The 13,408-nt window shown below is 52.9% G+C and overlaps 1 protein-coding gene across 1 annotated transcript in view; it reads right to left on the bottom strand.

Annotated features, from left to right (window-relative positions):
- The window catches only part of TCERG1L (transcription elongation regulator 1 like), a gene marked incomplete at both ends in the record, with an annotated part of 187,686 nt that overhangs the window by 65,806 nt on the left and 108,472 nt on the right, over window positions 1-13,408 (bottom strand). The window lies entirely within an intron of this gene.

A 13,408-nucleotide genomic window follows, 5' to 3' on the forward strand; every position in this document is an offset into this window, starting at 1 on the left:
TTCTGTGGGGCGTCGTGGTCCTGGAGCTTCAGTGTGGCCAGGGGACAAGGTTCCCATCCTGACGCTGGGTGCACAGGGCATGGGAGGCCCCCGGGCCGCTTCCCGACGAGGCATCCAGGCTGCGTCAAAGAAAGCCCTTCCCTGTGCTTGTCTTCAAGTACTGACCAGCTCTACCCCGGGGCCCATGGCCTCTGGAGGAGTCAGGAAGCTCACCATGCCGTGAGGCTGAGTAGCGGCCTCCCTACGAAGATCTCAGGACAGGGGCAGGCGATCTCGGGATTCGACTGGCCTGGTGGCCCAGGGCGGGTGGGCGAATCGGGATGCTCCCTTGAATTCTGTTTTGGACAGCCAGGAACCTCCTGGGATGCCACACTGCCCCCTGGCTCCCACGCGGCCTGTGCTCAGAGTTATCTGCCTCACCCCTGGCCGAGTCTCCTGGCCAGCCCATGAGGATGGACAGGACTCGGGCCTCCCTCCAACCAGGACAAGAGAACAGTGAGAGTCATTGGAACCAGCTCACTGAGGTTTCAGCAGCTGGTGGCCATTATGGTCACCCTTGGCCGGGCCCTGGCAGGGGACAGCGGGGCTCCAGGCTCTGTCAAGCCTCCTGGTACCATCTGCTCACCACCAAATGGGCACTGGATTTTATGTAAGCTGAATTGCATGACATTTTAAAAGGTGTCTGTTTGCTGAGGTGGGAAGAGAAAAGGGCAGAAAGGTGGAGTTCCAAAAGCAAAAGCAAAGTTGAGCCGGGCGTGGTGGCGCAGAGACCGGGGAGGATCCCGGTTCTCAGCCAGCCTCAGCTACTTAGTGAGGCCCTTTGCAACTCAGTGAGACTCTGTTTCAAAATAAAGAATAAAGAATAGAAAATAGAGCTGGGGTGTAGCTAAGAGGTAGAATGCCCCTGGGTTCCATCCCCAGTACTGCAAAAAAAAAAAAAAAAAGCCACAAAATTTAAATTTTTATCTTCTTAAAAATCTCTGCCTAACCCTCAAAACTGAGCAAGTAGCAAATACTTCCCATGAACAACAGGATGAAGGACCACTGCTTTTATACCAAGAATAAAGAGAAAATGCCAGGCCATCTAACCACAGGCCAACCTAAAAATAGACGAGGTCAGGAGGGAAATCCCGCAGCCATCCCGCGGTCTGAGGCTGTATTCTGTACACAGAAAACTGCTCAGCCTGGAGCTCCTGGCTGCACAGTTCAGCTGGGAGGTTCCACAGAGGGAAGGAGCAGAGACCAGAAGAACTGCTCCAACCATGCACGTGTGCGTTCCATACCCAGGCACAGGCTACACATGTGCACACACAGGAAAGGTGTCTGTCTCCTGGCTTCCCGTGATCTAATGCAGCTGAGGGTGGTGAGCAGCACAGGGCAGGACAGAGCTGGAAAGCCAGCCACCACCATTCTCTTCATCCTTTCCTCTGACTGCCTCCTGGCCACGCCCTCTGCTGCCTGCCCTGCACAGGTCTGTCCACACAGTCCCAGCTGCCATGTCCACTGCTGTTGTGCCTGCAGTGGGCACCTGCACCTGGAAGACTGTGGCAGCAGAGAAGCCTCCAGAGGGTCCCTCTCTAGAGCCGCGGGGAGGGAGCTACTCACTCAGGCGGTGCTCACTGAGCAGATGGGTGCCAGCGTTGGGCAGCTCCAGATGTAAAGAGAATGGCCCTATCCCTGGAGGCACTGTGTCTATACCTGGGAGAAGCACACACATTTCATCCCTGGCTCCTCCTCTCCACCTGTGTGGATGGATGGATGCATGGATGCATGCACACATGCATGCATGGATGGATGCATGCATACGTGGACAGATGGATGGATCAATGAATGCATGGATGGATGGATGGATGGATGGATGGATGGATAAATGGATGCATGAATGGGTGCATGCATGCATGGATGGATGATAGATGGATGCATGGATGGATGCATGTATGTATGGATATATGTATGTATGTATGGATGGATGGACAGATGTATATATGGATGGATGATAGATAGATAGATAGATGCATGGATAGATGGATGCATGGATGGATGCATGAATGAATGGATGCACAGATGCATGGACAGACAGACGGACAGATGGATGGGTGAATGAAAGATGGATGCATGGATAGATGGATGCACGGATGGATGCATGGATGGATGGATGGATGGATGCATGAATGCATGGATACATGGATGGATGCATGGATGGATGCATGGATGAATGTATGGATGGATGGATAGATAGATGCATGGATGGATGCATGGGTAGGTGGATGAATGCATGGATGGATGGATGGATGGATACATGAATGGATGGATGAACAGAGTACAACATGGCCACAGCGAAGCCCTTGTCAGCCATTGCCACTCAGAAGGGTGTCCAGGCGGAGGATTGGCCCTCACTGCTAAAGGGCAGCAGCTCTCAGCTTAGGCTATTGGCAACCTGAGCACCTTCCCCGATATCCAGGCCTCCTTCTCTCATTGCATCTCCACGGCAAGTGTGTCAGGGCCAAGCCTCTGCCTAGCATATTTCCTACCACGTAGAGGCCAGCTGTGCTGACCACAGGGCTCCTGGGCAGCCATGACCAGCACTGAAAGACATGCCCCAGGCCCGGCAGTGCTGTCTAGGGATCCATTTCAAGACTGGCCCCGATGGGGCTGGGGTAGCTAGGCAAGTGCTCTAGCACGTGCAAGGCCTCGGGCTCAGTCCCGAGCATTGCAGTAGTAGAAAAAGAAAAAGAAGAAGGAGGAGGAGGAAGAGAAAAAGGGATATTGATCTTGGGAGGAAGAACCTCAAGTTTTCATCCCACTAGGCATGGAGGATGAAGTCTAAGTCAAGCAACTAAATTCAAGAGCAGTAGTGATATTCTCTTGTCAGTCGGGATGGTAAGCAGAGCCACTGGGCTGCAGTAAGATTCCAGAGCTCTATGGAACTAGTCCCTCAAGTCCTTATCAAGTTATAAAATGCCAGGAGAAGCCTGGACTCTGGGGCTTCCACCCCGAGTCCACACTGGAGCATTCTGATCCATCACAAAATGGGACCCACAGATCACTACATCCCCAATACAGACAGAAGCTAAAGGATAAAAACATATTTAGAAAAATGGCCACTCGTCACATGATACCAAGGCAAAATACACAGAGAAGAACTAATTAAAACAATGAAGGCAAGGGGCAAGCATGATTCAGTCAACTGGAGAGCCTGAGAGGGCGTCCTCCTTAGGCCCCAGAGTCCAGTTCCCTGCAAGCCTCCTGCTGTGTGTGGGGACACCTGGTCCTCAGGTTGCTGACATCAGCCACAAAGCCACATCTGTCCCCAGAAGTGAGACATTCTCCCCTGGCTCCTTCCTCTCTCCTCTCTCAACAGAGAGTTAGTGTTCTAAAGTCCAGGGAATCTTTGGCCATGGTATTGTCTTCTGTTGAAGTGAAGTATAGAGTAGGATTGAGACTGTTTGATCAAGCCACAGCTACCTGCACCCGCCCTATGGATGGTGAGGGGTGCATTCAGGTAATAAGTTGCTCCATCCTGGGGCTCTCTGGGTACCAGCTGTGAGCCTGGCCAAGTCTACTCAGCGGCCTCCAAGTGCAGATGCCACATCCTTAGTGCTTCCCCCACCTGCAGCCCAGGGAAAGGGCGCTGGCGGCCTGAGGTTTGGTGTGATGTCTGAGCGTGCCAGCAGCCTCCCTCATTGGGACATCTGGGCTAGACAGGGAAATATGTGGCTGTGTGCAGAGGACTCAGATAAGAACTCAGAGAGGGGTGGGGGGTCCTGGAGAAGCCACAAACCAGCTTTTGTGGGAAAGGACAGGTATCCCAGAGCACCGCTGGCACTAGGAGCATATGCCAAGCAGCTCCAGAACTGGCCAGGCAGGGCCTGGGATCCCTGTCCCTCTGCCCTCATCCTGCAGCCTCAAAGAAAGGAGGAAGGGGATGAAAAGAAGCAAAGCCCCTTTGTCCTCTCCCCAGATCCCCGCTATAAGGACCTGGCCCAAGCACACCAGGTGAGGAAGGGCCAAGTCTGCTTCTAGAGGAGTTGGGCGTTTTGATCTTCACCAGGGATGCCATGCATTTAAATACTGAACTGAGACCTATTTGCAACTGGAAATGAGTGGATGGCTTTTTACTACCCAAAGATGAGCCAAAAGTCATTAAGTTTGGACTCCATTCAAAGTGGGATGAGCAGCGAGGCAGAGCAAGCCCGAGTGGGCAGGCAAGGGAGGCACGAGGCTGCGCTCCATTCTGAACTGCGTGCTGCATTTTCAGCATAGGGGTTACCTGCAAAATACACAGCAATCACATCGACAGACACAGCAGCCATGTCGGAGTCCTCTAAGCGATGGTAAATAAATGTGCATGGTAAAAAATATGCTTGGGGAGTTGCAAGCAAGGCCCCTCTGCCCAGAATACTGTTCTCAGATGAAAGAGGTATCGCTGAACTCTATCCCCCATTATCTTGAGAAAACATTCTAAAATCTTCCTTTTATTGAAAACAGTTGATCTTTGTAAAACTCAGATCTTAAGACCTGGCTTTTGAGATAAACGGATTTACATCGTTCCTCCCCAGTGCTTCTTGGAGAAGACACAGCTGATGATCGCCACAAAGCCCCTAATCACAGACACAGAGCCCTGACGATGACAAACGCTTGCACCCTGCCCCGAGTAGCTTCCTTAATGGCCAGCACTTTTTAACAGCCATCGATTCCGCAGGCCCCGTGGAGGTGTGCGGGTCGGCTCTGTGGACTCACACACGTAATTGGGTCTGCGTCTCGGCCATTCCACCGTGCAAATGCTTCCTCTACGGCTCTCCGCGGGCCACTTCCGGGGTCCACTCTGACATGCTTAAGTACTCTTTGCTTTGGGCCTCTCTACAAACTCTGATGATGTTGTCGTAAAGTACTCCCTTGAGTGGCAAAGAGAACTAGTTTATGGAGGAAAATCAACAAGTTGTAAGACTATTGGCCCCAGCGTACCTCAGGGAGCACAGGATATATTTCCTCCCTTGGAGCAAGGCATGATGGTAATATCTTCTCTGTGATTCATCTATTGATCAAGCTCTACTCTGTGATTTGAAGTGCTCCCCACTGGCCTTCACTTTGATTTGCCTCTTGGCAGTGCTGAGGTACAGGGAGAGAAGGGAAGGTTGCAGGGCACCTGGGAGGGAGGACAGGAGTCCTGGACGTCGGCAGGAGAGGTGGTGGGCTGTCTATTTGTGGTCACATGGCCCTGTGCATCCCTCACTGTTCCTGGCCAGTGGTGAGGAAGGGATGTCCCTCCTCACTCACAGAGCTGCAGGGATCCGCTGGCAGAGGTGCAGAGTGGTAAAAACTTACCTCCTTGAAAACAGCCTGGAGAGACACCAGGCCTCACCTCTGGAGCCAGACTCGGCCCTGCAAGCTCCTGGGGCATAGCAGGCCCCCTGGCTCCTGCTAGGACAGCGAGGCAGTTGGCTGGCGTCCTGACCCAGAGCTCTAGCATCTGCATCCTGCTCAGGAAGTCCAGGCCTAAGGCAGTCACTCTCAAGGGCCCGAGACATGAAGACCCAGATGTGTCTCATTATCTGACATTAGACTACAGATCCAAGACAGTGCCAGTGGTCTTCCTGTCGGCCCGCCAGCTGATAGGGTCTGTGCACCTGACTTCAGCAAATGCTGCTTATGTTGAATAAAGCACTGTGGTTGTTTTTACAAATCATTCAAGTGGGAAACTACTACAGGAAATCCAAATTGTCTAACTTGTCAGACAGCGAGGAGAAATAGGCCATCAGTAGCTCTAGGTTCAAGAGGCAATTCTGAGACTTGAGCTAATCCTAACGCAATACATATTGGCCTCCCTCGGTCAATCTTCTCATCTGCAAGATGAACTGATGTCTCCAGTCTTTCCATTTTAGGAATTAAAATACCAGGACATCAGTTTGGAATACATCACACAGAAGCAGAAGCTCTAACTGTAACCCAGTGGGCTCTTTGGAGGCTTCCTGTGGGGGAGGGCTCTCTGGAGGCTTCCTGTGGGGGAGGGCTCCAGAGGCACACAAATGAACCCAAAGCCAGGCAGAGACAGCCTTTGTTCTGAAGGCTGAGGCGATCACTGACCCACTCTTTGGAACCAACCTCCTCTAACAAACTAGGAATTAGGCAGGTGTTATCATTAGATAAAAAGTGTCCCCCTAAGAGCTCTTGTATTAATATTCAGGGTTGACATATTGACTCATGAGGGTTGTAATTCCAGAAGAGGATGAACCCACTGTAATGCATTTAGTGGGGTGGTACCCAGTGGGCCAATAGGGTGCAGCTGTAGGAGGGGGCTTGGGGGTACAGCCTTGGAGATTATGATTCCTCCTCCCCCACTCTCTCTCTTGATTTCAGCCTCCATGATGTGACCACAGCCCATGTGTGCTCTCTCTGTCTCTCTCCCCTCTCTCCTCTCTCCTCTCTCTCTCCTTCTCTCTCCTCTCTCCTCTCTCTCTCTCTCCCTCTCCTCTCTCTCTCTCCTTCTCCTCTCACTCTCTCCCTCCTGTCACTGTACCCTGAGATCCATGGTCCCTGGCATCTCATGGACTGAACCCAAAACTGTAAAAAAATAAATCTGTCCTCTACATTATGTGGTCAGTCTTTGTATTATAGCTGCAAGAATGCTGGTGGATATAGCAGGAAACCTGACCTTGAACTGAGGACCCCTGAGCCACAGTTGGCCACCACCACTTGGAAATGACTTAAGGTTGGAAGGATGACCGCAGGATGACCTCAGTTCTCTGGTTGTGGCAGACATGAGCTGTTGAAGAAGGATTTACTGAAAAACCCTCATTTGAGACCCCCATGAGGTACCCCCAGACATCAGCATGCAGGCACACAGACACAGCTCCTGGGAAGGGGAAATCTATGCCTCTGTCCCCTGACCTCCATCCCTGGGGCGGAAGCCCAGGCCTGTGCCAGAAATGCAGGTGTAGAGGACAAACTGGAAGCTCAGAAGCCCCATTTCCCATTTGACACAATCTAGTGACCTGGTGCCCACAGATGGACCGCCTCAGCAGGATAGGGAGGGACACTCTGGGTCTTGTTCTCTGTTTCCCCAAGGACACTGCTCTACAATAATGTCCATGATGCTCCACGTTGGCACCAAGGTCCCATCACCACTCAAGAAAAGCAGAAACAGTGTGTCATTTTCCAGACTGCAGAGTATACCTGGAGGGAGAGTCAGCGGTCCTGCCAGTGTGAGCGGCACCGAGCTACTTGGAAACTCTTGATAATAAAATCTGAGAAAATGCCATGTAGGCTTGAGATAGTAGCAGCACACTCAGGGTCTGCTGTAGAAGGCACCTGCCCTGGGTGAGTACTCTGAGTTCAGAGTCTCCCCACTGCAGTAAGATCCAAAATCTCCAAGAGCCACTGAGTGGGGAAGTGCATCTGCACCCTGTCCTGCTGCTGCCCCAGAGGTTATTAGCACGGAGTCTCTGGCCCCAGGCAAGGAGGAGGCAGGAGAGCCACAGAATTCAAGGATAAAAACAAAGACAAGAAGCCAGTTATGGTGGCGCATGCTTGTAATCCCAGCATTCAGGAGGCTGAGACAGGAGGATCGTGTTTCACAGCCAGCCTTAGCTACTTATTGAGGCCCTCTACAACTCAGTAAGAACCCTGTTTCAAAATAAAAAATAAAAGGGCTGGGGGTATAGCTCAGAGGTAGAATGCCCCTGAGTTCCATCTTTAGTACCACAAAAGAAAAAGAAAAAAAACAGAAAAAGACAAGAGAAGCCAAGGAATGGGGTGTTAACCCATGGAGCAGGGAGACCTGGCTCCAGCCCCCACAGGGAGCCAAGGAGCAGTAGGAGCAGGAAGCAGCCCTCCTTAAAAAACTTTTCTTTGTTAGCTCCCCCAAACAGAGAGCCATGGGCACCTAGCCCCATCCTGTCCTGTCCTCGGGATACAGTTGCTCAGGTAATTCCTGCTGGTATGGGGTTTGTAAAATAGGGGTGAGGGGAGCTGCTGCCCTTGGGTTCTCACCCAGTAGCTCAGGAGGGAGGAGAAGGAGAAGGTAGAAATTCCCTCCCTGGTGCCGCAGGAGGGTAGACAGCCATGCTCCCTCAGGAGACTCTCAATGGGGATTCCGTGCCCGTCACCAGTGAGGTAGCCTAGAACGTGCAGCCAAAGGAGCCCAGGTGTGAGGCACGGTGACAGCGGCGGACAGAACTGTCGCTCTGATGCGCGACTCCCCAGGGTGGCTAAGAAGCTCTCCATCTGAGCCAGCAGGGGCCATCCCACCGAGGGCTGGGCCCACAGGCCATGTCTTCAGAAAGCCTCCTGTAGGGAGGATAGTGGAGGACGAGACAACGGCGCTGCTCCATGAAGGTACAGAGAGGTCCCCCAAGTCGCAGCAGGACACTGTGTGCTGAGAGAGTCAGGGCACTGCAGGGACCCCGGCTCCTTGACCACTGGCTGCAGAGCCATCCTGTGGAGGAGACTGAGGGCACCTCCCTAAAGCCCACCGCAGCAGAAGATGGTTTTCATGGAAACACGGAGCATCGCGAGTCCTCCTGAGTTCTTCATATGCACTGATTTCGTGGAGTTGACAGGTGGCAGAGAGAATTAACTTTCCACCCATTTTTAACATCTTGGACTTTCTTTGTGCCCCCATAGGACAGGGGCTGGCCTCCTCAAGAAGGGAAGCAGGAGTACTGCCACCCATCCCTGAGGGTCGCCCTAGCCCTATATAAGACCTGCCCCTGGGGTGAGCCTACCTGTAGGAACACTGGGCCCTTTGCCGTGACCCTGCCCTGTAACCTGCCTCTGTCCCTGATCTCTAGCCAGTTTCTAATCCCTTTTGCTGGTCCATTTGACTCAAGAGCATCCCGTGGTAGCACTGGGCAGAATAGCCTGTGGAGGACAGGGGTCATTTTCATCAAATGTTCCAGAACCTGGGGCAATCCCACAGGAATGATGCCCAGGGTACAGCCACCCTCAACGCCAGCAGGAAGACAGACAGGACACAGGGCCTGCTTCCCCGTGGGGCATGCCTGGCACTGCCTCACATCGGGATTTGAGATGGAGGCTGGCCAATGCTGTGGCCTCCCAGAGAGCCACCCCAAGCCACCACCGCCCACCCAGGGAACTGCTGTGCCAGGGAAGTCAGCACCTGCACTGAGCATCCACAGAGGGACCCTAGGGCCCCTCCCAGGCCCTCAGACTCCAGGAGCAAGTGCTAAGCTAGGGCACACACTACAGGCTCACGTCATTCCAAAATGGCTGCTCATCCCCAAGTAGAAATGATAAAGGCAAAAGAGACGCATTAAACGGGCCATCTTCTGTAGGAATCCAGCACCTTCTGAGCAGCCTGTGGCAGGTGCATGCCACTAGCTGGGAGCCGGGAAAGAGGAGACAGACAGACAGGGTGGGACTGGAGCTGCTGATGGAGAGAAGGATAGGGCTGGCAGAGACAGCGAGAGATTAATGTAACTCTGCAACATCTTTAAACGTCTCCCTCTAACTCAGCTGCAATGCAAAGTGCAGCATAAATCCATTTCGCGGTGGAGGCTGAGTTGCCCAAGCAACGCCCACCATTCAAAGCAGCGCCGGCGTTACAGCCTTTGAAGGAAGGGAGACAGGGCCGCCGCTGCCTCATCCTGCGGGTGTCAGAGAGGAGGCCATGCCTCGAAATTGACTGCCAGGAAAGGGACAGCCGGGCCCATCACAGAGGATACCCTGGTCCTTTTTTTTTTTCAGTACTGAAGATGGAACCCAGGGGCATTCTACCTCCAAGAGATACCCCCAGCCCTATATTTTAGTCTTTATTTTAAAACAGGTCTCGCTGAGTTGCAAAGAGCCTCACTAAGTAGCTGAGGCTGTCCGCAAACTACGATCCTCTTGTCTCAGCCTTCTGAATGCTGGGATTACAAGCCTATGCCACTGCACCCGGCTACCCTGGTTTTTGAGCTGACCCCAGGGGATGAGGTGCCCAAACCCCTGGGAGACCAGTGGTGCACACACCCATACACACATGTGCATACTTGCACAAATAGGCACAGATGCACACACTGAAAGATATCTGCACGCACACATGCACACGCAGACAGGATGGTGACACTTAGTGTCAAGGGGAGAGTGTGTGCTGTGTCTCAGAGCTGCCTCCTGCAGGCAAGACACTTATTATCATTATCATCTTGGTACTGGGCATTGGACCCGGGGCATTCTCCCTCTAGCTCCGGCCCTAGTCCTTTTTATTTTTATTTTTATTTTGAAGGTCTCTCTAAGTTGCTGAGGCTGGCCTCAAATCTGCAATCTTCCTTTCTCACGTACTAGGATCACAGGAGGCACCACCTCGTCTGGCTTGCGTTTACTTTTAACGGTATCATGTATTTAAAGTGAGACTGTGGTGCAGTGTCATTCCGGGGGCTGTGTGGGCATCCCCAAGGCCAACGTGCAAGACGGCAAACCAAAAGGGCACGAGGCCCTCGAAGCAGCTCTGGAGACGTGGCCCTTCTAAGCCAGGAGCCTGCTCCTCTCCACTGAGCTTTGGTAAGTGTGACCCCAAGCATTCCTCAGCCCAGACAGTGGAAGGATCCAGCGCACTGGGTGTTACAGGAGAAGGCGGGGCTCCCCAATCTGCCTCTGCCTGGGAGGAGACTCAGACCTCAACAACAACTGGGCATGGAGACTTCCCCCCAACCTGAGGTCTCCCCAACACCTGAGTGAAAGGAGCCTGGGGCTGAGGGGTCATGCTTAGAGGTAGCACAGGGCTGTGGTCCGGCCCCACCCCAGGGATCTGGGACTCGCAGGCCCCACACGCGAGACCCAGCTGCACTGTACATGCTCCTGGCCGAGCATCCAGTTGTCCACACTCGATGGCTCTGTCTTTCAACACGTTAAATAACAGAAGCAACAGACGAGACTCCACCGCACACTCCAGAGAGCCGCTAGTTAATTGTTTAGTGGGAAAGTAAAGGCACTCCAGCAGAGCTGCACTGGCCACTCCACAGGGCTGGCGCCTTGCTAAGTCCTGCGCTCCCAGTGGGGTCACCCGTGGGTCACTGAGGTGCCAGCACACAGGCCTGCCAGCCCCCCTGCAGCCCCAGTGACGGGGAGCCCCTGACAGTGTGAGTCCCTGGGGACCCGGCGGCCAGGCTTTTGTGAAGCAAAGCAAGTGTGCACAGGAAGCGTGCGTGAGCCTGAGCGGGGCGTGAGCCCGCAGAGACAGGGAAGCCCAAGCATCCCGCCCCCAACATGACCACCGCCCTGCCCTGCTGGGGCAGTTCCTCTAAGCCTTGCAATTTGGGGGTTGAGCTGAATGAGGACTGGGCCATTCTATAGCAGGTGAACAGAACTTTGGCCTGTCAGGAGGGCAGAGTGGCTGCGACATCGTTGACAGTTCTGCCTGTCAGGTTGCCTGTGGGGCCTCCTGTGCGGTCAGGGCCCCTGCACCCCTGTTCCCTGGCGATCTCTTTTGGGCTGGCCGCCAGCTGTTTGGAGGTGCTGGAGTTCTCATTTCCCTCCTGGTAACAGCAGTCCACCTGAAACAAGGTGCCCATGTGCTGTCTTTGCTTTTCAATTAAAATTATGAGCCAAGAGTGACTCTGCTCTGAAGGTGCTGGAGGCCCGGGGGGCAGGGGTGAGAGGAAAAAGCAAATCACAGCTGTGGTGGTCTGTGCGAAGCTGACAACCAACTTCCCAAGACTCGCACACCTGCCTGTATGGAGAGACGCCGGCACAGGGCATTAAACTGAGACCCCAAGGGGCGAAGAGCTCAGAGGAAGAAAGAGACCTGCATGCTAATGTTCTACGTGATCACACAGCAATGGGACCTGTAGGGACAATCCCTACTTGCTGTGGCATGGCACCGGGGCAGAGCAGAGATTACTGTGACGTGGGTGAGTCAGATACAGGGCAAGAGAGGGACAGAAGCCAGCTGAGGGTCAGCCCTAAGACCAGCTGCCCCAACCCCAACCATTACCAGGAGCACTGACAGCTAAAAACATATGAGAAAACTGACTTATTAAATTAATGTAATGCTAATACTAGATGTACATAGTATATTTTTATGGTGTTTTACAAATATAAAAATTAAAACTATTATTTAATTCCACACTGAAGCCTTTTAAGGCTGCTATCTATTGTAACTATGATTTTGGAGAAGAAAGGACTTCGAGAAGGGCTCCTGCTAGTCTTAGGTGAATTTGACAACGTAAAAATTAAGTGTTGAAATATTACATTTAAAGTACTGTGTCCAACACTTAGGTTATTTTAGCAGGAGTATTTATAATTGTTGGGTTTTTTTTTTTGTATTAGGCACTAAACCCAGAGGCATTATACCCCTGAGCTTCACCCCCAGCCCCTTTCTCACCACCATTTTTTAAATTTTAAAACAGCATCTTGCTAAGTTTTTGAGGGTCTTGCTAAGAACCTGCAATTCTCCTGCCTCAGCCTCTCCTCCCAAGTACCAAGACTACAAGCATGCATCACTGTACCAGGGCTCATAACTTCACAGTACGTTCCCATTTAACTTTCAGTTAAACATAGAAGAGAAATACACAATTACATATACTGATTTTCTAAACTACATTATTAAATTTTATCAAATAGGAACATTTTTGTGAAAAGGGGATTCAGTATTGCAGCAACTGTAACCGGAAGCCCGTTTCTAGAGTAGAGACTGTTAAGATCACCAGGTGAGGCCTGTCATCAGCCTGGAGCGCCGGGCCTGGATGCTCTGCTCAGGAGGAGCCCTGCCTGCTGACGCCATTCTCAGTACTAGGATGCTTTAGGGCTCAGATTAGGAAGGGCACAGTGCCCTGCTCTGCGTGGCTGCACCTGAGCCGTGGCCCTGGAGACTGGGAACCTCTTCCGCGGATCACAAGGTGAGATGCCCCCTCCGGCTCTCCACCAGGCCTGGAGTGGGAGGCCGGGACGTGCTGAGCGAGTGTCTGAGCACAGCCTGCCCCCTCCACCTGTCTGGGAGGTTCCTCGGGCCAGATGAGGCCCGGCCACCTCCAGCACGGAGGAGCCCGGCCTTAGCACAGAGCCTACAGTTTGGGATGGGGCAGGCCAGAAGTCAACACCCAGCTTAGCTACTTACCAACCATAAAGCACGGAATGACTATGTGCTTTCATGGAGCTTTAATTTCTCCATTATGAGAACGAGAAAAATACCACAAGACAATTGTGGCTATGGACAGAGATACTGAGGACACAGGGCTGCGGCAATCTCTGCTCACTGGGGCTCACGTCAGGGCATCCGAGTGATTGCTGGGGCAAAATCCACCTGAGCCAGCCCCATCCGCCATCCAGGGTCTGCCTGTGGTTGAACAAGCAGAGAGCACCCCAGCCCAGGAGGAGACCGGGGTCAACCCTGCGGGCGGGTCAGGGGCACAGAGGGACTCTCCACTGGCCGCACGTGCTGACTCAGCCTCCCCGGGCCGAGGTTTCTTCTTTA

This window comes from Muscardinus avellanarius (genome assembly GCF_963383645.1).
Source record: "Muscardinus avellanarius genome assembly, chromosome: 4".
Taxonomy (NCBI): domain Eukaryota; kingdom Metazoa; phylum Chordata; class Mammalia; order Rodentia; family Gliridae; genus Muscardinus; species Muscardinus avellanarius.